The sequence below is a fragment of the Odocoileus virginianus genome, unplaced genomic scaffold (genome assembly GCF_023699985.2).
Source record: "Odocoileus virginianus isolate 20LAN1187 ecotype Illinois unplaced genomic scaffold, Ovbor_1.2 Unplaced_Contig_17, whole genome shotgun sequence".
NCBI classification, from domain to species: Eukaryota; Metazoa; Chordata; class Mammalia; order Artiodactyla; family Cervidae; genus Odocoileus; species Odocoileus virginianus.
In genome coordinates, this window is record NW_027224334.1 from 1691865 (window position 1) to 1717488 (window position 25624).

At 37.3% G+C, this 25624-nt stretch overlaps 1 long non-coding RNA gene across 1 annotated transcript; it reads left to right on the plus strand.

Moving 5' to 3' along the window:
* Nucleotides 1-169: 169 nt before the first annotated feature.
* LOC110137768 (uncharacterized) lies at nt 170-19404 on the plus strand. The gene is made up of 4 exons (XR_002314016.2): nt 170-337; nt 4428-4532; nt 13552-13719; nt 18962-19404. It is a non-coding gene; the product is annotated as an uncharacterized lncRNA (long non-coding RNA).
* The last annotated feature ends 6220 nt before the right edge of the window (nt 19405-25624 follow it).

Here is a 25624-nt window from a genome sequence, read left to right on the forward strand (position 1 = left end):
TTTCATTAAGGTTATCTGTTTGCATTCATGCTTTTTATCACCAGACTGGGAATCACTGGAGAGCAGGGACTGTAACAGTGACAACAACAATAATAATAATGTCATCATTTATTTGTTAAAGAGAAAGTTGGCTGAGAATATTGAATGCTTGACAGACAAAAGGCTACTGGCACTACAGATGGAAAAGACTATTTGAAAAGGCCAACAAATAGACACGTTTTATTACCGGAGGTTGGCCTTAAAACTTGGAAAGGAATCCTAAGCTGCAGTGAGCTAGAACAGACCCCAGATGAGTCACAAAAACTCTGAGTCCCTCGCCTATCTGAAGATGTGTCAGGTATTTATACTTGCTCCTTTTCCCTAAAATGCATTAAGTCTAATATCTTTCCACATTAATAGTATGATGAAACCTTGAAAGATCATTTCAGCACCTAAAGCAGCAAGTGCTCCAGTACCTGGCTATGGAATCCATCCTGATTACCAATGGGCTCTCTGAGGAAGTTAGAAAAAAGATATACTTCTCAAAAGAGAGAAGGCTTTGGATCCCTGTATGACAATGACAGAAGAGAGAAGCCAAACTCCCAACAGAATCCAAAGTTCATTCTGTGACTACCTGACATTTTAAGTTCTTTGCTCATCCCATCCTGAACTCTACCCTCCAGAGCCTGGTGTGACGCTATCCCTGAGGAATTCCTATTGTCCCTGATCTGAAGCAGAGTCAGATCTCTAGGTGGGAAGGAGGGACAACTGGTATTGTGAGTGGAAAAGAGCCTTGAATTCTCACTAGAGGGGGCAGTAATGCTGGCAAGGGTCAGCAAACTTTTTCTTAAAGTGAAAGTGTTAGTTGCTCAGTCCTGTCTGAGTTTTTCGGGATCCCATGGACTATAGCTTGCTAGGCTCCTCTGTCCATGGGATTCTCCAGGCAAAGATACTGGAATGGGTAGCCATTTCCTTCTCCGGGGGATCTTCCTGATTCAGGGAAAGAACCTAGGTCTCCTCATTGCAGGCAGATTCTTTACCATCTGAGCCACCAAGGAAGCCCTTTTCTTAAAGGATCAGGTAAAAAATATTTTAGCCTTATGGACGAAACAATCTCTGTTGGCAGAAATTAAGGCTGCATAGTGCCCAATTCATAACAATTAAATTCTCTTAATTTTCAGTAGCACAAAGTCATAAAAGAAGAAACATTAATAATGATACAGAATATAACTTAAGTATTATGATCATTTAACCAAAATTAAAAAATTGAACAAGAACAACATAATTGCAAGAGTCAACATCATTTTCAGCATTGAAGGACAGCAATATTTACTAATGCCTCATTTTTAGTCTATCAGTTTCTTGTTTATGTGAGAACATTACATTATGTTCCACATGGAATTTTACTTTCAATATGCAATCTGTAAGAATAAGAATCATTCAAATTCAACTTTATTTTGAAAACAGGTTTGACATTTAGATGACCATTTGAGAATGTGAGCCATTTTATACATATTTCAAAAGTCCTTCTCTGATGCCAGATCTGTACAGCTAACAATTGCAACAGTCAATCCAGTGTTTGTAGCTGTCTTAACAACCAAATCAAATTGCTACATGATCAATCAGTTGATCAATGCATAATTGATTGTGAAGATAGCCAGAAATATCAGCATATTTATTAACTGTGTGGAGACAGACAAAACCAATGAGCAAAGTGAAGCAAGGAAATTAAAAGAAAGTAATCAAAATTGTTTTGATCAAAGAAACTATTTGGATGAATGAGACCTAAATTTTATCTAATTTCTTCCTCTTGGAAAATCTTGAGTATTTCATGCTTAGAATTCTTGACATTTATTTATTTATTACCTACCTCCAGCAGTCTCTCACATGGAAGGTGCTTGAAAAAGCTGTTCCTTTGTCCTCCACCAACATCACCACTTTACATCTATTAAAATAAAAACAAAAGTATAAAATAGTATGTTTTCTGAAGTAGACACAGACAGGTTATTTAACCAATTATTTTACAAGTATGACACAACAAAGCAAAGGGAGGAGAAAGCTATAGAAGAAGGTGAATTAAAATCAGCTTTTAAGAAAAAACATTTAAAAAGTAGATAAAAATTAAGTTTTAACAACTCATTTAATTTTTTATATAATATGTTTCATATATGTATCTAACACATATACAAAATTAAATGCCTTTATAATTGTGTATTTGTTTACATGTATTTTATTTTATAAATGTTATTTAATTTTAAACAGGCAGGTTGTTACCTCTTGAAGACAAAGCATACAGATACTCTTCAATCAGTTCAGTTCAGTCGCTCAGTCGTGTCCGACTCTTTGCGACCCCATGAATCGCAGCACGCCAGGCCTCCCTGTCCATCACCAACTCCCGGAGTTTACTCAAACTCACGTCCATCGAGTCGGTGATGCCATCCAGCCATCTCATCCAAGCTATAAAATTGTTATGGAGTTAATATTAAAGTACTAACAGAAAATGAGTTTTATATGGCATTTGGACACATTCATAATTTCATTTGAGCCTCACAACCTTATTCTGTGGGTCAGTCAAGAACTAGCATCAGTCATATTTTAGAGATGAGGTATCTGGAGGTCAGATGAATGAGGTGAATTTGCTGAGGTCTCACTAATGTTAAAGGGTGAAACAGATATATGATCAAGGTGTTCTGACCTTTTTCACTGAATGATTCTGCTTTCCATAACATCAACACTGAGATGTGAATTAAGTCCTTTATTTTACAAATAATCATTTTCCACGAAACTTGCTAAGAACCTGTGCAAATATTATGTACAGTGCACATGTTTATCAAGAAGAGTCAGAGAAAGTTAAGCCACCCCAGTGAGTTAGCTGTCTTTGGTTGTAGAACAATATGAAAACACACCCAGTCTCAGCCTCATTTGGGGGCATATTTTAAGAATTTAATTGCCTATTTGTCCAGATACTCTGTGCTAACCACAGGGGAAGGAAAACAGACTTCCTTCTGTTTCAGACTGCCTGGTACTAGAGCAATAATTCCTTGTTGTTTTAGAATTGTAATGTAAAATTATCAATAATTAATGGGTGAGATGGATTGGTACATATACTTTCTTCAAACTAGATTTTTCTCTTCTCTTCTTCTTTAGCTATGTCCTGTCAAAAAAGACAGTAAAACAAAAATTTTAAAACACAGGCACGACAACATCTAGATCTTTACCACCAGTGGGATTTTTAGTTAATCAGCATGTAGAATGAGAAATAACCGAGGGAGACTTCCTAGTGACTTTAGAAAATGTGGAAAGTTAAGCTCTCTTCTAAAGCCTACAGTTTTGCTTCTGCATTAGAATAGTGTTGGAATCATGATTCTAGAAAAGAACTCAGCTGGTTTTGGTTCCACTGAGAAAGAAAGACACTTTCTAAATCTCCACCCTCTACATATCCTTAACTAATTCCCTTCAAATGCAGCTCATTTCCCATCTGTCTAAATTGTATACTAGATTTTTGTCAGTAGTTAATAACTGATGTGTGTAAAATTCTACAAAATTGCAAAGGCCTATATAAAGTTAAGCTATTATTATTGCTTTCCTTACTAATATTTTTCTTGATGTCAAATATCTGATTCAAAAAATTCAGTCAAAGTGAGTGTGTATTTGTAATTATTATCTCAAGCATCCACTTGAAATTATCTGCTTAAGGCCAGTTTATAAAAAATGAAGAAAAACTTTTCTTTGAATGCCTTTTTACTTAGGACTCTACACAAATCAATTTTCATTGTTCTTCCTTTTCTAAAAAGGTATAGTCTCTTTAAATATGCATTGCTAGCATGTAACATTTTGCAAAATGTTCTAGTTAAAACTGACAAGATTCTTCTTGCAAAACCTATTGCAATAGTCCTTTTCCTGACACCCACAGTCTTCAAAACAACTTCAGTGGAGAGATAGGAAAGTTAGATTAACAGCAGTATACTAGGAATATTTTGCCCAAAATAATTCCAACCCCAGATTTCTTTCATTAGATTTTGACTCCATTTTTGTCTGAATTGGATACACAGAGAATCAGTTAAAGAAGTGTAGAGACAAAAAAATGACCAAAGTCTGAGTGTGTTAAATTAATAAGAAAACCTTCATTCTATCTACCCCTGATTTCTCAGACTACTTATGAACCAGGGATCACGGACTAGGCTGCACATAGCATTGCTCTCAAAATTAGAGAAGAAATTGTTTTCTTGATAAATTAATTTTCAATTTCAAATGGCCTAAAGCAGACCTGAAACCTTGTTATACTTTTAATTTATATTAAATTAGTAGATGCAGGTCTTGATGAAGTGGGACCTTCTTTATAGTCACAGTTAAGAAGGAAACTATTACTTTTCTCTGGGTCAGTGTTCCCATTTTGCTTTAATAAAACTGCCTTATAAAGACACTGAGCCTGTTTTCTCCTGTTGCAGTTCATCAATAAGAACATGGTTTCACAACAGCTTAAACTAAAATGAAATGGGCCCACCCAAGAGCTCTACCCATTCCAATATTTAGAAGCTTTTCCATCTATTTAGGTAAGCAATGAGATTTTACTCTTATTCAAAATCTCACATTTTTACTGAGATGTTTTAAATTGTTCATTTTTGTTTCCATAACAGAGGTATATTAGCAGGCCCAAGTCACTTCCTCATTAAGTATCTGGCAGAGAATCTAAAGATCTCAGCTAAATACACATTCAACTTCTTACAAGACAATGATTATTTGTAAATGGGCTGTTCTCAGCATTCCCACAGCCCACCTCCATTCAGCTGGAAGAATCCTGATGCTGAGCAGAAACTCAGATCAAGCTCTTACCTATTCACAGGAGCATGGGTCTGTGGTCTGTGCAGCTGGCATCTTAAGTACACAGTTTCCCTTAATTCAACAGCACAGTGTCCTGGCCTTGAGGGCACTGCTCAGAGAATTTTCCTCAGACCTGACTTCCCTCCAGCCTTTGCCAAAGACCCACTTAAGACAATGAATGTTTGATACAAATGGGATAAGTGACATTTTAATTATCCATGAATCCTAGATACTGTAAACACAATACTGTTATCATCAGCCACCCAGAAGCTTATCATGAGTTTACAGAAACAAACATTTTCATGTTTTCTTGTTGGAAGTAAAAACTTACTCAAACTTTCTCTTGGTCATTTAACAATATCAACAAAAATTGAAAACCATATTTGATTTGACTTAAAAACTGCACATTCAAGTATTCATTCTAAGAAGATTAGACTTTACACAAAATTGCATGGATGCTGACTGAAACATGTTTATAGTGCAGATAAATTAGAAATAAGCTTAATACTCATAGATAAAAGATTAATTAAGTATGATATAGCAATATAGTGGCTCCCCTGGTGGCTTAGACAGTAAAGAATGTCTGCAATGTGGGAGACCTGGGTTCCATCCCTGGGTTAGGAAGATCCTCTGGAGGAGGGCATGGCAACCTACTCCAGTATTCTTGCCTGGAGAATCTCCATGGACAGAGGAGCCTGGCGGGCTACAATCCATGGGGTCGCAAAGACTCAGACACGACTGAGCGACTAAGCATACAGCATAGAGTGCAATATAGAAGAATACCACAGAGCCATTAAAAAGACTAAGGTAGCTTTCTCTATATATAGATATGCAAATACTTATTGTTAAGATAAAAAATGTGGGAAAGCAAATATTATTTGATTTTTTGTTCATATGTTTATAAACACACATCTGTGTTTTAAAAGTATAGAACTATAAATACAGTTATTCAATGGTGGTATAAACTCCTTCACTTCAGACATTATACATATTTATATTTCAACTTATCACAATAAGCCTATATTATTTTCTTATTTTAGGAAAATATTCTGAATGAAACCCGAGTACACCATATTATCTTAGTTCCCATTTAACTTGTACAGTTTAATTTTAATGTTAAATGCCAAGATTTATAGAAAGATGATATAATAAAATGTGAACAATATTTCTGAGCTAAACCACAGTAAATCTCAGTAACTAGTGCTAAAATCTAGGACTATACTAACTGCTTTCCTTTTTTAATATTCATAACTACCTAAAAGATATATTTCTATTAAAGTACTACCAGCAGAGGAACCTGGAATGTTAGGTCCATGAATCAAGGCAAACTGGAAGTGGCCAAACAGGAGATGGCAAGAGTGAACATTGACATTCTAGGAATCAGCGAACTAAGATGGACTGGAATGGGTGAATTTAACTCAGATGACCATTATATCTACTACTGTGGGCAGGAATCCCTTAGAAGAAATGGAGTAGCCATCATGGTCAACAAAAGAGTCCAAAATGCAGTACTTGGATGCAATCTCAAAAACGACAGAATGATCTCTGTTCATTTCCAAGGCAAGCCATTCAATATCACAGTAATCCAAGTCTATGTCCCAACCAGTAACACTGAAGAAGCTGAAGTTGAACAGTTCTATGAAGACCTACAAGACCTTCTAGAACTAACATCCAAAAAAGATGTCCTTTTCATTATAGGGAACTGGAATGCAAAATTAGGAATTCAAGAAACACCTGGAGTAACAATCAAATATGGCCTTGGAGTACAGAATAAAGCAGGGTAAAGGCTAATAGAATTCTGCCAAGAGAACACACTGGTCATAGCAAACACCCTCTTCCAACAACACAAGAGAAGACTCTACACATGGACATCACCAGATGGTCGACACCGAAATCAGATTGATTATATTCTTTGCAGCCAAAGATGGAGAAGCTCTATATGGTCAGCAAAAACAAGACTGGGAGCTGACTGTGGCTCAGATCATGAACTCCTTATTGCCAAATTCAGACTTAAATTGAAGAAAGTGGAGAAACCACTAAACCATTCAGGTATGACCTAAATCAAATCCCTTATGACTATACAGTGGAAGTGAAAAATAGATTTAAGGGACTAGATCTGAGAGAGTGCTTGATGAACTATGGTCAGAGGTTCGTGACATTGTACAGGAGACAGGAATCAAGACCATCCCCCATGGAAAAGAAATGCAAAAAGGCAAAATGGTTGTCTGAGGAGGCCTTACAAATAGCTATGAAAAGAAGAGAAGTGAAAAGCAAAGGAGAAAAGGAAAGATATTCCCATTTGAATGCAGAGTTCCAAAGAACAGCAAGGAGAGATAAGAAAGCCTTCCTCAGTGATCAATGCAAAGAAATAGAGGAAAACAACAGAATGGGAAAGACTAGAGATCTCTTCAAGAAAATTAGAGATACCAAGGGAACATTTCATGCAAAGATGGGTTCAATAAAGGACAGAAATGGTAGGGACCTAACAGAAGCAGAAGATATTAAGAAGAGGTGGCAAGAATACACAGAAGAACTGTACAAAAAAGATCTTCACAACCCAGATAATCATGATGGTGTGATCACTCACCTAGAGCCAGACATCCTGGAATGTGAAGTCAAGTGGGCCTTAGGAAGCATCACTACGAACAAAGCTAGTGGAGGTGATGGAATTCCAGTTGAGTTGTTTCAAATCCTGAAAGATGATGCTGTGAAAGTGCTACATTCAATATGCCAGCAAATTTGGAAAACTCAGCAGTGGCCACAGGACTGGAAAAGGTCAGTTTTCATTCCAATCCCAAAGAAAGGCAATCCCAAAGAATGCTCAAACTACCACACAATTGCACTCATTTCACACGCTAGTAAAGTGATGCTTAAAATTCTCCAAGCCAGGCTTCAGCAATATGTAAACCATGAACTTTAAGATGTTCAAGCTGGTTTTAGAAAAGGCAGAGGAACCAGAGATCAAATTGACAACATCCGCAGGACCATTGAAAAAGCAAGAGAGTTCCAGAAAAACATCTATTTCTGCTTTATTGACTATGCCAAGGCCTTGGACCATGTGACTCACAATAAACTGTGGAAAATTCTGAAAGAGATGGGAATACCAGACCACCTGACCTGGTTCCTGAGAAACCTGTATGCAGGTCAGGAAGCAACAGTTAGAACTGGACATGGAACAACAGACCGGTTCCAAATAGGAAAAGGAGTACATCAAGGCTGTATATTGCCACCCTGCTTATTTAACTTATATGCGGAAAGCATCATGAGAAACACTGGGCTGGATTAAGCACAAGCTGGAATCAAGATTGCCGGGAGAAATATCAATAACATCAGATATGCAAATAATACCACCCTTAAGGTAGAAAGTGAAGAAGAACTAAAGAGCCTCTTGATGAAAGTGAAAGAGAAGAGTGAAAAAGTTGGCTTAAAGCTCAACATTCAGAAAACTAAGATCATGGCATCTGGTCCCATCACTTCATGGGAAAATAGATGGGGAAACAGTGGAAACAGTGGCTGAGTTTATTTTCTGGGCTCCAAAACCACTGATGGTGATTGCAGCCATGAAATTAAAAGATGCTTACTCCTTCGAAGGAAAGTTATGACCAACCTAGACAGCATATTAAAAGGCAGAGAGATTACTTTGTCAGGAAAGGTCCGTCTAGTCAAGGCTATGGTTTTTCCAGAAGTCATGTATGGATGTGAGGGTTGGACTATAAAGAAAACTGAGCACCAAAGAATTGATGCTTTTGAACTGTGGTGTTGGAGAAGACTCTGGAGAGTCCCTGGACTGCAAGGAGATCCAACCAGTCCATCCTAAAGCAGATCAGTCCTGGGTGTTCATTGGAAGGACTGACGTTGAAGCTGAAACTGCAATATTTTGGCCACCTGATGCGAAGAGCTTACTCATTTGAAAAGTCCCTGATGCTGGGAATGAGTGAGGGCAGGAGGAGACGGGGATGACAGAGGATGAGATGGTTGGATGGCATCACCAACTCAATGGACATGGGTTTGGGTGGACTCTGGGAGTTGGTGATGGACAGGGAGGCCTGGCGTGCTGCAGTTCATGGGGTTGCAGAGTTGGACACGACTGAGCTACTGAACTTAAATGAACTGAACAAAGGGGCCGTGAAGAGTCGGACACAGCTGAGCGACTGAACTGAACTGAACTGAACAAAGGTACTGTTAAAATCCATATCTTACAAAGAGACAAGAATTCAGATATATTGAAAAACTTTGCCGGTTGGTAGTAGAATTAAAAGACTAAACTAAATATGTCTAACTCAACAGCCATAGTGTTCAACACAATGCCAGACTATTTTACTATTTTATTGTATGAAGGTCATGACCAGGAAAGCTACATCCACTCTATGCATTCTAGATACCACATATTTAATACAGGAATTCAAGGCTTTAAAAAATTTGAAATATCTATAGTGAACTTGTTCAGAGAGGTCTCCGCAAATTTCTATGTCAGAGGCAGTTAGTTCTTAATAGCTCACAGAAGCTTTTGCACTTCTCAAAATTCTCTGGAAAGTGTCCTTCAACTATTTCAGTCTATGGTAAGTAGGTGCTTCTCAAGTACTTATTTGGAAGCCTCCATGACATGGCAGGACTGTTCATGCATCTGGCTGAAATTGCATGTGCAGGGAAAAACTGGCTTTTTCTGCCCCCACCGTCAGTCTCACCAAGTGCCTCTCTTGGGCAAACTCTAAGCTGAAGCAACATAGAAGAATTCTGGAAAATATAATTCCCAGATTCTGTACCATGCAGAAGTGACCTTAGAAAAGGGATATGGAACCCTGAGTAGTCAAGACAATCCAAAATTATTGATTCACTAGTTATTTTATATGTGTGTGTATCTATATTTATATAACCTTGTATAGATACAGAGATACACACACATATATACATACATGTTTGGTATGTGTATACAAGCAGTATAGTATAAAAATTAAGAATACTGACTCTGAAGTCAAATGGCTTCTGCTCAAATCCTGGCTCCCCGTTTATGTCCTGGGTAAGTTTGAGCAAGTTACTTAATCTCTCTGTGCTTCAGTTTTTCCCTCTTTAAAATGCAAATAATAGTATCACCTACTTCACTAGATTATTGTGAGGGTTATATATAAAGTATATGCAGCTTACAATATTGCCTCGCATATGATAGTGCTATATAATGTTTCAATTATTATTGTTATATTTCTTATTTGACATACTACACACACACACACACACACACACACACACACACACTTTTAGAATGAATGCCAGGGAAAAGTTCACTTTTTTGAGACAATGTGAATCAAAATATTGTATTTTACTTTGTTTTTGTTGAAGTCCAGGAAAACATTTAGGACATGTTCAAAATGACCAATTCATATCAGTTTTCAGATATAACTATTTATTAACTAATCTTGATAGATTTTTATTCTGAATTTTATTCTCCATTATCCCATATACATATTCAACTTGGAAGGTAGTGGAATATAAAGAGAAATTTTTAAAAAGGAAGGAAAAAGGAGAAAGGTCTTGTTCATATATTCTATATTGCTTGATTTCTACCTTCCCCCCTCCCCCAATTAGTATTAGTTTATTTCTTAGACTTTTAGTTTAAATTTATTTCAATTATTATTTCTGGTTATTGGATAATTCATTTGCAAGAGGCTTTTATATTTTCTATTAGCTGAGCTTCCCAAGCTAAGCGTCCCAACTTTTCTTAGGAAACTCATCAATCTTGATTTAATTAAAAAATATTTTTTAAAAATTCTTGCTACAATTCTACAATTTGCCCTTGAGTAAGAAACAAAGTTGCCCATGTGAGAAATAGCTCAAATGCAAACAAATACCTGAAAGTCTGAGCATCTGTCCTGTTATCTGTTAGAACCACTGATTGTTTTCACAACCCATGTGTCTTCAAATGATAGTTCTTTCCCAGGAAGCAGGAAATGGACCTTGATTTAACTCTGCTTTTAACCTCCAAAGTTGAATTTCTCTTTACCTGAGGTGCCTCCAGTTCCCTTCAAAAAAGAATTTCAGGCATGTCATAGCCTAGTTTAAAAGTCAGATGATCTCCCACATATTCTTCCTATTTACTGAAAAATATCCTTCTTAATTATCTCTCTCCTTGAGGTTGTTTTCAGAGGCCCTGTAGATGAATTTCATAAACGCTGCATGGCTTAAATTTTTACATCAGACCAATCAAAACTTATCCTATAAATTCGGTGACAATTCACATATCCATTTCCTCATGATTTATTAATAAACCAGCAGACAGATTTCACTTTCATGTAGCTTTGAAAAATTAGGTAAATGGAGGTAATGTATCTCCCACACATAGAATATTTAGATATGATTACTTCTAACTCAAGCTGTCAGTTTATTCCTAAAACTCAAAAAGAATCAAGAGTTAATAAATATATTTTGCATGTCCTTTGAAATCACAATAGGTTCTTCCCTTTTGACAATCTTTGAATGGATTTTGGAATGCATGGGGGGAAAGTTGACATTTAAAAAATCTATACAACTACCTTCCTAAATGCAGTTTTCAAGTATACATTTGTCCTACCTGCCACAACAGCATTTAATATTTTAAAAAATTTAAAGCATTAAAAATATTTTCCTCTTCTCTTTGAACAGCCCAACATAGTAGGCACATATACATACATCAATTCTTCACTTATCTCTGTATTATTGAGAGAACATAAATAATGTTAAAATCAGTCTAAAGAGGAAATCTTGAATTCCTACATTATTTCCATTGAGCTCATGTTTCAGTCTCACAGAGAGCCTAACCTACTCCTATCCTTGTTTTATGACTATTAAAAAGCCTAAAAGTGGTGATGTGAAAGTCTACATTTCTATACACAACAAATAATGTGTCTTTGTGCTTAACTTCTCTGAGGTCATTGAAATGGCAGAAACATCAGCCGGTCTAAGTATGTTTGAAAATGGAGAAGAGAGAACTCATTCAGGCTCACTCTAACCCAGGCCCCTGCCCAACTCATAGAAATGAGAATAGCGCTCAGGATTCCAGATTCCAGTAGCAGAACCTCAGATATTCATGCTCTCTTGAAGTTCTACAGGCAGGACTGTTTGAGAGATCTAGTCAGGTGAAACTCTGGGCCCTATGAATCCTGAGGGCAGGACTCATAAAGCTTGCTTGCACTGAGCTATTATAAAGGAAGCTGAAACCTCAGAGTCCAGTCAAAGGGACCCCTGCCATAAGCTCCCTCTAAACCAGGGGAAGCTGGGGGCACTCAGCTCTCCAACAGTCACCGCATGTCCCTTACTCTAGAACTTCAGCAAACTTGCTTTGCCGCTGCCCCGGTTCGTGGCTCCCTGTGACCCCTCCATTCTGAGTGGCATGTCACTGTCCAGACTGTGTCATTTAAACCTGCTTAACCTAAACTTTAGGGGCTGTTTACCCTGAACCAACTGCTAGCTCACAGGATAAAGGTTCTGCTTGGAGATTCACAAGTGCCATCTCAGCCACCCCTTTGCAAGCTCATCAGAGCGGATACTGAGTGCCCTCACCCTACAGATGAAGGAACTGAGACTCTGAAATTAGGTCGCTTCCTGAGTCATAGAGATGGTAGGTGACAGACTAGGCTTTGCACACACATCAGGTTGATCATGGACTATAATGGGCATAATAGCTTCACTAGACCATTCTCTGCTAGAGAGACAAACTCAGCTCTGGCGTGTAAACAGAACAAGGCAGTACATGTATGTGCTCTTAATAAAAACATTCTATTGAAGGCTTCCCAGGTGGCTCAGTGGTAAAGAATCCACCCTGCCAATACAGGAGCCACAAGAGACGTGAGTTCAATCCCTGGTTCAGGAAGATACCTTGGACAAGGAAATGATAACCCAGTCCGGTATTCTTGCCAGGATAATCCCATGGACAGAGCAGTCTGGCGGGCTACAGTCCATGGGGTAACAAAGAGTTGGACATGACTGAACATGAATGCACCACACCACACTCTGTTGAAACAAGAACACTTTTCAATAACATCCCCAAATAATATATATGGACTTAACACTCAAAAAGAGAAAGAAATTTAGTTTCAAAGGTAAGCTCATTACTTCTGGATGTTTCTATGACTTTCTGCTGCTCTGTCAAGGATTCTAAATCTATTTCTGCTGGTCTACACCAATATACAGACTGTTGACTATTGCTGGTCTACAAGCTTTTTCCTGAAGGCACCTAATTTCAGGAATCCAACCAAACCTACTTCACTTCAGTCCATACAGACCTGTGCCTTCATCGCCTGCTACAGTGAAGTCAAGAAAGGAACATCCAACCTGGCTATCCACAGATGGATGGGCAGAGGTTTGGAAAGACCGTACATGCACCCGGGCATGCCTTATCTCCTTCTGGATGGCAGCAACAGTCCTATGGATCCTCACATCCATTCAATCCCCTACCACCACTCCACTTAATCCACAAGATGTTGGTCACATTGCAGCCTGGGCTTTTCGGGTAACAAATCTGGTCCTACCACTTGTCTTAAAATGGTGTTCCAGCCCTACTCACCCTGGTCAGTTCACTTATCCTTCAGGTCAGAAATCCACAACTCTGACCATCACTTCCTGGGGAAACCTAGCCCCAGCCTTTCTGACCTGGTTAAATTTTAAATTTATTCTTTAAATCATTAAGCTTAGATTATTTAAAAGATCACCATGCACCTCTTTTTCAGATATCTTGTCACAGGTTGCAGTGTCATATTTAAAGCAGTCTGCTTTTATTTCTAGCATCTCCCTTGCTCCAAGTATACTGCATGGCACAACCTACATATGAATGTCTGTTGAATGAAGAGAAGTGATCTGGCAAAGTGAACAGAGCATCAGTTTGTATTCAGACCTGGACACAGTGAAATCTGACTCTGGTGACCAACACATACAAGTTCATTAAGGTAAAAGGTCAGTAAAACCTTTACAAAGGATGACTTTTGGGGAATAGTACAAAGACCATTGCTCATATACAATCTTGGTAAAATTTGTACTCAATAAATTATGATAAATAAAAGTTGTACTTACAGTTATGAGACATTGCTTTGATAGTTCCTGTTTTAAGTTTTGTACCAAACTAGTGGCTAATAACATTGTGCTTAGGAAATCTATTCTTCCTTGGTTATAAGCTATTATGTTACTTCTTTCTTCCAAGGAAATATGAATGAGTGTTATCTTGCCTTGAAGACGTTTACCTGAAATATCAAATGGAAGAATATTCCTGACTATTTTAAACTTAATCTCCAAGTTGAGATAAATCACCAAATACCATTCTTTTGCTAAATTTGTGTATTACAGAGTGAAACACAGCATCAAATCATAGTTCCAAGTGCTTGCAAAAGTCAGACACACATTCTAGTGACTTTTTTGTTTCTCCTCTTTTTTCCCTTTAACATGGTGATAATCAGAACAAATTGATTTTGTTTCTCAGATTGCTAAAATCCTCCCAACACTTTCTTCAACACCGGTGCTGAATAAATCATTGTAATGTTCCCCTGAAGTGAATTGAAAATTAATTTACACAACCAAGATGATCCTCCTAATAACAGGGTACATGGAATGGGGAAATTGGAAATCATTACCCAGCAAACATTATCTGCATTATTTTTGTAGCTGCTTTAGATTGCATTGTAATAGAAAATTAGGAGACCGGCTGTGAAGAAGTTTAAGAGGGTCCCCTGAAGAGCATCTGCTTTAAAATTGATTCTTTAAGAAAGCATTAAAAAGCTATTGGAATTGATTGCCTGCTAATATAAAGGAAAAACTCTTTGCCACCATTTGAGTTAAAAAAGAGCATCTTCATTCATGCATGTTATTAAAACTACTGGCCTGAAAGCCCCTGTAGAAAGATAAAGGATATGGATGGGATATTAAAACAGCAATCTTTACCTTATCTGGGATTTAAATTTAATATGTTGCTTTTATTAATTTAGCAGGAACCATTAGTTAGGATGTCAAAGAGTGGATTTACAATTAAAATGCTATAGAATAGTGGTATCTTTAATAAACAATGGACCAGGAATTCTTCATTAATCTTCCGAGCATGAGGCACACCCCTACAAAGAATAAATCCTGAATTTACAGTTTCTTTATTGCTAAGTTTTCTGTGCAGCAGCAATAAAAGTCATAGCTGATAACACCCCTGATTAGCTCTTGAAGCTTCCCCTGAAATGGGCTAATGACCAATCAGATCCCGGCAGTTGGTGAGATAGAAAATAACATTCACCATCTTAAAATATGTCTTTAGAGCTTAGGATAGTTTCCATGTTTCCAACACAGTGGGCTATTGTTTGAGAAATGATATTGAAGACAGATTATACAAACATATAAGCAAACCCAGTAGGGTGCCTCAACACTAAACTATTTTCTTTTTATAGCCTTTTGATTTTTACCACATTCAGTGGGAAATTGCCTTGTCTCTTTTAATACATGATAAGTAGAACTACTTAACAGCAAGGAATAATGAGTAAGAAATGCCTTTTTGAATACAATATATTATCTTTTTCTTTAAAAGTTATCTCAGAATTTAGTTAAATTTCACCTTCACCTCAATCACTTTTTTATCTCCCTTCTTCTGTTGTAATGGATTGTGAAAAATTTCTGCACAGATGAACTATCTTAGCAAATTCTGGTAGAGAAATAGTAGTATAGATATACAGCATGCATTAATAAAATAAAATTGCATTCTAGAAGGAAAGTCACACCCAGTACCACCTTGAATCCTCCCTCTTGGTGCTATTAGGAGGTCCTTGATGATGTAGTAGAAATAGTCCCATAATAAGGCCCTTTGGGAATCTCAGTTAGGAACCCTTTCGAGCTCATTGAAATAGACCCACCCACTTTACACCGAAATCTAAATTATTCTGACTAACCTAGTTACACATTTCTCATATGCCACCTTCAAATATTAACATGAAATCTGAAATGCTCTCTGGATTAAACACCAAAACAATTCTATATTAAACTATATTCTTCAAAATAGATTCTTTTATTCTTCAATAGATTTTTTGTATCTATTTTATTAATATGTTATTTTTAGTTACTATATGTCCTGGCTTACCTGGGACAGTCCCTAGCAAGGCCTGTCACTGCAGTAATATTAAATTAAGATTTTCCTTCACTTTCAACTGTATCCTGGTTTAAAGGATAAATTATATTTCTAACCAGTTTATAAGTATTTTCTAAGTAATTTCTGAAATATATAACTTGTAGATCATTTGCAATAGAACCTAGAGTCATTTTAGTCAAAACAGCTAAGCTTAAAGTTAAAATAACAAAAATTTATGCTTCCAAAATAAATTTCAATTTCACTGCCACTCATAAAATTCCTTAACACTTTTAGATTACACAAGTCATACATGAAATCTGCTCAGACTTTAATGACTAAAATAATAAGCAAAAATTCTCCATAAACTTGCTCTACAAAGGAAAGCATTGTTAACAGATCTTTGTCTACAGAAACAAAAACAGAGGTATTTTATCTTTCAAAATCAGATTGTAATATTTTTAAACTGGTCTTTTCAGTCGGTTGCCAAAACCAGAAAGAAAAGAAGACGTCTTAAATAGTAAATGACCTTATTTCTTTATCATGTCTCCCAATTCTGTTGACAAAAGACAAAGATCAAAACAGCATATGTTGACAGACAGTAAAGAAAAGCTGGACAGCATATGGCAACCAGGTTTCCAACCAGCAGTACAATATGTTCCTCAAATCCACCTCGTTCATGCCTAGGTTCCTGGGCTCCTATAAGTTTTCTTACTTAAATCCTTTACCAATATTATCACTATTTAATAGCACATCAAAACTCATGCTAAGAAAGACAAAAACAAAAATGAGTAAAAATAACATGAACAATTTTATAAAGAAAACGTCTAAAATCAACTTGATGTTTGAATTGAAAAGTCTATTTATTACATGGATGTTATGTCTTGATGCACATTGTAAATAATCAATATAGGTTTGCTAATGTTTATGATAAGGATATTATAAAAATATAAACAAGCAATAGAAGAAATTAATAAAAAAGCAATGAAAATTAAAGTCATCTTTATTAATATTTTATTGTTGATACATAACTTTTTTGCAATGATAGAAGTCATGTATAATATAGTAGAATAATGTGAAACTATTCCTTGTGTGAGCTTTGGAATTTTCTTCTCTCATAAAGTTCTCACTAGTTAGAACTGGAATTTTCTTTTCTAGTCAATAAGCTGGCACAAACAACTTCAAATATCATGTGTGCTAGATATCAAAATAATTTTAATGTTAAGCTAGGTAATAAAAATATTTTCTATAATCATAGAAACATAGACACTTACAGTCTTATTGTCCTAAAACTAAGATAGAACAAAAGCTATTTTAAAAGTTGGATTTTTTTCTAAGAAACTATATTTTATTAGTTCTTTTTAAAGACTCAATGTCTTTCCCTCTTAAAAGAAGCACAGAGCTACGAACTTGTTCTTTGAATCTAATGGATAGGAACATCAGTAAACTGAAGACATACTCTCCTGGAAGAAAGCAGTTGAAAAATGTTTCTAAAACCATCTCCACATATCAAAAGACCAAAGAGGAGGGGAAAAAAGAGATGAAAGTGAGGTCATCTGTGTATCACACACCCCACCAAGAAATATAGTTCCTGTCCTCCAAAATGGGAAAAAATTAACCCTGGGAAAGAAAGTATCCACAGCCTTTAAATTAGTAGAGCTTATTTTTCTTTTCTCATTCATTTCCATTTCTTAATAAATCCAAATTGCTGCTCCACTACACACACACAAAAGGAAAGCCCACCAATGGTTCATGAGAAAAATGATAAGATACATACCCCTTAGATGAGCCTAGAGTTGTGGAAAGAAGTCAGGAAATGAAAAGGAGAGAAATCTAGCTTTATCTTCATAGTTTTTAAAGAGTTACAAAGAAAGCCAAAGCTAAGAGAATATCAGATACTTCCATTTATACTGAAAAGGGTTTCCCTGGTGGCTCAGAGGGTAAAATGTCTGCCTGCAATGTGGGAGACCCAGGTTAGATCCCTGGATTGGGAAGATCCCCTGGAGAAGGAAACAGCAACCCACTCCAGTATTCTTGCCTGGAGAATCCCATGGACAGAGGAGCCTGGTAGGCTACAGTCCAAGTCAGAGTCAAACTTCATTAGAAATGTTTAAAATGAGAAATACAGAAGTTCAAAATTTCACATATACAATCCTTTTAAGAAAGCACTTCTCTCACTTTCCTTCCCTTAATTAACACATTAAAGGAAAATGAACAAATTGAAGGACTAGCACATTGAAGGACATTCTCTTTAATAAGATGAGACATGGTTCTTCAAGCTGTCTTGACCAGATCTGGAAATGGACAGGTACCATGTACCTGTAGGAAGTGCTTTAAACAAAAAACAAAGGTCCCACTCCAAGCTGCAGCTCAGCCATGCTCATCCTTCTCTCCATTGTGTGCTGGCCTTCAGGACAAATTATTTGCAGAATCTCAAACTTGACTTGGAGACAAGTTAAAATGAAAAACACTTATGAGAAAAAAATTGTAAGTTGATCTCGGACATCCATACACAGGCAATAGACTGCTCACCTGCCCTACTCTCTAACTATAGGATAGAAAGGAAAGTTTTTCTACACATGTGTTAGCCAGAATTCTTTGGCTTATGCCAGACTCCTACTGACTGTCTTGCATGGTTATCGTATCTCCATTCTTTCTTTCCCAACAGTCAGTTTTTCAGGTAGAATCAACCCTTATTATTGTTTAGTCGCTAAGTCACGTCCAACTCTTTTGCCACCCTGCAACCCCACAGACAGTAGCATGCCAGGCTCCTCTGTCCTTGGAATTACCAGGCAAGAATACTGGAGTGAGTTGCCATTTTCTTTTCCAGGGGATCTTCCCAACTGAGGACCAAACCCAGGTCTCCCACATTGCAGGTGGATTCTTTACCATCTGAGCCACCAAGGAAGCCCAAGAATACTGGAGTGGGTAGCCTATCCCTTCTCCAGGGATCTTCCCAACCCAGGAATTGAACTGGGGTCTCCTGCATTGCAGGCAGATTCTTTACCAGCTGAGCTACCAGGGAAACCCTTCTATAACCTAGATCTGCTTTTCTTTCCCCCTAGTCCTTAACGGCATGCTTTTTTTTTTTTTTTTTAAACCACTCAGTGTGGCTGTAGCAGACATGAGAACGTGCCTTGCAGAACTCCAGCCACAGAAACTTCACTGACCAGGGGACCCAGCTACAGCCCTCTGAGTCCACCACTGGGTTGGCTGAGCCCATGCCTTCACCAGCTGCTCCCCGGCAATGACTGAGTTCAGCAGAGATACTAAGCAGGCTCCTTTTTGAAAGACACAAACTCCCCGGATGGGGGCCTTTGGCCCAGGAAAGGCACAGAGACTTTGCCTAAACTGTCTTAGAATTACACTGTGCTCTATAACTTTTCCTATCCAACCTTGTCTCCTTCCTTCTCTCTCATACAGGGGCAAGATCTGCATTATGACCTGGAAGCTCTCCCAGTACCATCCTACATTCCCTGTGATCAGATGTACGTGTTTGCTTCTTTTTTGTATGTGTGTTTGCTTCCTGGAGGACTCAAAATGACACAGTAGCTCTGCCTCTTTGCTTATCCTAATTTGTGAAAAATTCCTTGAAGATCTGCTGAGGGATAAGCTCCTTGTCTGTAAACTTCATTCAAGTAATGGGGGCCTAATGTATATATTTGAGGAAGTCTAAAGTTAGTCATGTGGCAGAATGCATTGGCACACAGGAACTGTGATATGGTGGAGAGAATCAAAGGATGGGATTCAGTATCAGGAGCTCTGGTGAACACGTGTGTGGGGGTGGGGGGCGGTTGGTTGCTCAGTCGTGTCTGACTCTTTGTGACCCCATGGACTACAGCCCATCAGGCTCCTCTGTCCATGGAATTCTCCTGGCAAGAATACTGGAGCGGGATAACATTTCCTTCTCTACTGGTAAAGATGCTCATCTTCAAAAGTTAGGAGAGAGCAGGCACACACAGAGTTCCTTGAAGGTATTGTGGAAGAAACAAATTGAGTAGTAAAGTGAATGAAACACATAGAAAATACATCTAGGACAAAAATCTGTCTCCCATTCAGAGACACCCTTTTGTATCAACTGCCTGGAATGGCACAGGAGATATAAACCATGCTGTTTTCCAAGATCTAAACAGTAACTGTGGGAGAAAAAATTTAAAAAAAAAGAATAAAGTTCTCAGGGAAAAGATTATCTTGAAACCAGAGTCAGCAAACTTTTTCCAAAAAGGGCCACTTGAAATGTAAAATCATTCTTAGTTTGAGTCCCATACAAAGAAAGAAAAGAGGGTCAAATTTGGTTCAGGGTCTATGGTTTGCAACCCCTGGCCTAAAACAAAGGTGACTAGTCCTGTCTGTCCAAGGATAAATTCAGGAAATATGAAAACATGTTAATCGCTCAGTCGTGTCCAGTAGTTTGTGACCCTATGGACTGTAGCCCACCAGGCTCCTCTGTCCATGGAATTCTCCAGGCAAATAATACTGGAGTGGGTAGCCATTCCCTTCTCCAGGGGTTTTTACTTTACATGCCATATTTATATTTCATTCAAAATAAAAATAACTTTATAAACCCCAGCCCAGAAGTGTATGTTGTTACAGTTTAAATTATCACTTTAACTGATTGGAAATTGAAGGTTTCTGAGAGAATCTTCCTTCTTTTTAAGTCACTAAAATGTCTGTTTTCTTAGTATATTTGAAAATTAGCAACAAGAAGGTAGCCTTCTGATCTTTTAGGTATAAATTTCATTCTGAGCTTCATTATGCAACTAACTGGCTCCTTAGTTCCAAAGATGATGGATTCTGCTTCCCGGTTCTGGAACCGTTCAGTGGAGCATGAGGTGTTCAAACTCTGGCTGGCCTTGTGACTCTGTTTTATTTTCAAAGAATTTATACTTCATCTTTTTTGATACTTTGGTTTCCACTACCTGAAATTTGCCATATATCATGTTTGTTTATTATAAGTAATAATGATGATATAGTTATTTACTAAGCACTTGTTTCTTTGTGCTTAACCTTGTTACATACACTACCTTAACCTTGTTACACTATACTACCGACTCGACACCCTGAAATCCATACTTTTATGGATGTTGAAACTGGGACTCAAGGAAGGGGATATGATTTGACCAACGGCACAGAATTAATCTATCTGTAGTAGAATATTTTTGTCTTGGCCAGCATAGTACTCTTTCCCTTTCTTCTGGTAGTAAAAGAAGTATTTTTCTACTGTCTGTTCCACACTATAGGATTCTGGTAGATCTGTCACTCATATGGCCCAGCTTTTTGCTGACTTAGCTTTCAAGTGTGAGTGAGTCACTAAAATAGATAGTCAGGATGGATACACTTATTGGTCTAGGAGTAACAATATGGTTCTTATAGGATCAGGGGCCAGGGCAATGGCTGTGGATGCTGGGAGAGAAATTATCTCTCTGCTTTCATGACAGTGAGTGAGTCACATATACTTAGGGCACCAGGGCCCTTCTTTGTCATTACACAAACACTGCCTGCTGGTGAGTGACACCAGTACTGAGAAAAGCAGAGCTGAGAGATGGAAAGAAAGTGAATCATATGGCATCTTCTGAATCCAGGTATAGCTGAAGCTAATGCCAATTCTTGGACTAGCCAATAACAAAAGCTAACAAATGTCCCTTTTGTTTAAACCAGAGTTGGTTTTCTATTAATGCAACAGGAAAAGTTCTGGCCAATGCAATACTAGAGCCAGAATTTAACCCAGTATATCTAATTATATGACTATATTAAGTCTTTATTAAAGACAGTGTGGCTCAGCTGGTGAAGAATCCACCTGCAATGCAGGAGACCTGGGTTTGATCCCAGGTTTGATCCCATGGACTGTATAGTCCATGGAGTCACAAAGAGTCGGACATGACTGAGAGACTTTCACTTTCAACTTTCAAAGACAAATTAGAGGTTATAGTCATACCACTGCTAATAGTGTAATCAAATTAAAATGTAGAAATAGTAGCTAAATGCCCTGTGAACAGCCCTAATCATGGTAATTAGCATTTCTGTGACAATTAATTTTTTATGTTTTTCCACAAGCATCTTTATGACAGTTACTATATCTTGCTGCTAAGTCACTTCAGTCGTGTCCAACTCTGTGCGACCCCATAGAAGGCAGCCCACCAGGCTCCCCCATCCCTGGGATTCTCCAGGCAAGGGGGGAGTGGGTTGCCATTTCCTTCTCCAATGCATGAAAGTGAAAAGTGAAAGTGAAGCCACTTAGTCGTGTCTGACTCTTAGCGACCCCATGGACTGCAGCCTACCAGGCTCCTCCATCCATGGGATTTTCCAGGCAAGAGCACTGGAGTGGGGTGCCATTGCCTTCTCCGACTATATCTTATCCATCCCCTAATCTTTCTGCTGAGCCCAATCCCTAGGACTTAGAAGGTACAAAGTAAACATTTTTTGAATAAGCAAATATTAATAGTAATTTATTAATGTCTACCTTTTCTTTCAAGTTAACTTGGAATACTCTTTCCAAGTTAGTTGCATGTCTTAATCTCTTACTTTATTCAGATCTTTGCTTAACCATCTGACCTTATCTGAGAGGTTTTCCAACAGAGGTTTCCAATACATTCTACTGCTCATCAGTCTTTTCCCCATCTTACTTTAGTTTTCTTGATAATAGCTACACCTACACTTACATTTATTCCTTGTCACTCTCACTAGAATGTAAACTTTTTGAAAGTAGTGCCTTATATATAAAAGACTCTCAGAAACGATTGAACAATTGAATATTTATATCATAAACAATGTAACTGGGGGTGCATTCAGATCCACACTTCTAATGACTTCCAATACCTTTTAAAGATTTATTTAATATTTTATAATTAAAACAGAGTTAAATTTAATATTTATATATTCTAATGTAATGAATATATGTTTTAAACATTATGAAATAAGGTTTTAAGTAAAATACTTTGCCATTGTGTAAACCGAATCTAAAAATCTACTAAATCCATACTAGTAATCATATTGATTAACACAGTATTGCTTTAAGACAGTCTGCTAAGTCAACTATCTGTTTGCTCATGACGTTATGGCAATGATATCTTATCCTAGATTAACTGTAAAGTATATTCAGGCTTAATGACATCTAGGTGTATATCATGATTGATCCATAGAAACTGGACTCATGTTATTTTAAAAAATACTTTGACTTTTTTTTTTTTTTTGCAGAGCTTAGTCTAAAAACCATCAATTTTTAAGTAAATACAGACATGGACCCAAAGCAATGACAACTTAACTAGTAGAATTATAAGAAACTCTAAACTATGAAAATAGTATAATTGCATTGGAAAAGTTTTAGAAACAAATCTCTTATGACAGAGAAAGTGATCATGGAAAGAACTATATGATGCAGATTAACTATAGAACATATTCAAGTTTTCAGTCTTCTCCCAGTTAGACTGACTTTAGGATAGAGCTTCAAAAACTATGGCAATCATCACTGTCCCCTCTCTCCTAATTTGTTTCTAAGCATTGCTCTTGTTGGTAAGCTTAGGGCTACTGAAAATGACATATTTGGAATTTTCCCATGAATACCATGAACTTTAAAAAATATCATATTACAACTGCAATGTGAATCAGTAGCCCTGTGTAATTAACATGAGAACAGTAATTTGTCTCTTGCTGACTCCAAGTGTCTAGTTGCTTCTTGGTCTTTATTCCTCCAATTATCAGAGAGACCAGCTGTAGTTCTACATGGGATATACCTGACAGTTTGAGGTGTCCAGATGCCAAGTCCTGCTTTAAAAAGAAAAAAAAAATTTTTTTAAAGAAGATAGCAGTCCTTCTCAAGGTAATGTTTCCTTCAGAGGCAACTAGTGTTCAGAGTCGAGAGTAAAGAAGAGAAATCAGGGGAGGAGAGAAGCCAGACTTCCATTTGATTTTCACCTGTAACAAATACCTGTTAATTCCCTGTTCCCTGACCAAGGGATCACCTCTTTCTATTTGAAAACTGTAAGATCTTTGCTCACATTTTTCTGTGGAGATAGGTAACTTGGCTGTAGTGTTCATCTTCCTGCTTAAAATGGAGCTTGATCAGGTTTTCTTCCTATTGAGGAGAAGGGATAGCTCTGTGATACACCAAGAGGCGGAGCCACAAGAAATACTGTGCCCTGGAACTCAGGGAGTAGAGGGGAGGGGGTGGGGGAGAGAGAGCAGGCACGGGTTTATGTACATTGTGCTAAAATGCCAGCTCCTTTTGTAAAAACGGAAATATGGCTAATTTACAATGGGTTGCTTTCAAGTTACCAGCTCTTTTGTTTTGAACCTTTAATAAAAAGTTAAGTATAATCTAAAAGTTCCAAATTCTAGATCAGTCACAGCTCTTCATTTAGAGTTTACATAAAGTTATACATTGTGATTAAATATTTTAATACAACAAATGTCCAAAGTAGACTTATTTGTCTTATAAGGTTCAGGCTGAAATACTATATTTCAGAATGCCTCATACAGAATAAGCTAAAAAGGCATATTTACTTCTAATTACTTATCCTTACTTTCCACTGACGAACATGTCCAAGTGATGGTTGCTTTTGAATTGAGACCAAAGAAAGTAAAACAAGTCATCATAATGGTAGTTGTATTCAGGAAAATAGAATTCTTTCTTGCAGTTTTAGTTTATTTTGAAAAAAAATCCCTATTCTTTGCTGTTATAGTCTCAAATTAAGCTCAATTAGAGTAATTTTTATGAGAATGAATTTACCTATTTCTATCAAAAATTCAAGCTCACAATGTATATGGTATACATACACACATATATGTGTACACACACACACAGAGACATTAAGACTGAAGTATTTTTCTTCATCTTCTCTGTTAATTCCAACTAAGAATCTCTGGAGCCATTGTGAACTTCTTTTCCAATATAACTTTATGGCATGTATACATATAATATTACTTTTTGGCTGCATATATGTCTCTAGGTAATGCCTTTCCTTCCACCCTATTTGAATAACAATGAAAAAGTCTCTTTTCTTTCATTGCTTAATGCTTGAATCATATCCCCTACTTTCCAATTCACAACTTGCATCAGGGCAGTCATAAAATCCACTATCATAAAATAATCCTGTAGCCAAAAAAATAATAAGTAATCCATCCTAAAACTGAACCTAGGAACAGATATTTAGTTCTGTGCCTAAATTCTCAAAAAAAGTTTTCTTAGTTCTACACCACAGGCTAAACAACAACTCCAACTATCAAGCATTCTTTCTTTATTTGGCTGCACTGGGTCTTTGCTGCTTCATGAGGGCTTTCTCTAGTTGCACAGAGCGGGGGCTACTCTCTACTTATGGTGCAAAGTCTTGTTTCAGTGGCTTCTTGTGTTGCAGAGCACAGGCTCTAGAGCAAGCGGCCTTCAAGAGTTGAAGCACACGGGCTCATTAGTTGCAACTCACAGGCTCTGGATATCACGCTCAGTAATTGTGGTGTATAGGCTTTGTTGCTCCACTGTACGTGGAATCTTTCTGGACTAGGGATCGAACCTGTGTCTCCTGCATTGGCAGCCAAATTCCTATCCACTGGATCACTAGGGAAGTCCTCCGACCATTCTTATGTTTACTTTATTAAGACTCAAGTCATCCCAGCTCTGTTTCTCACTAAAATCCGCTAGTTAGCGAACACCTTGTCCATAGAACCTTTGATTCTGAGAGCGAATATCTCCTAGATGAAGCACTCAGGGACAACTGTAGACTACAGATTGCCTTGTTAGGAACTTTTAACAGCTTCTACTTACAGATTAAGCAACAAGAA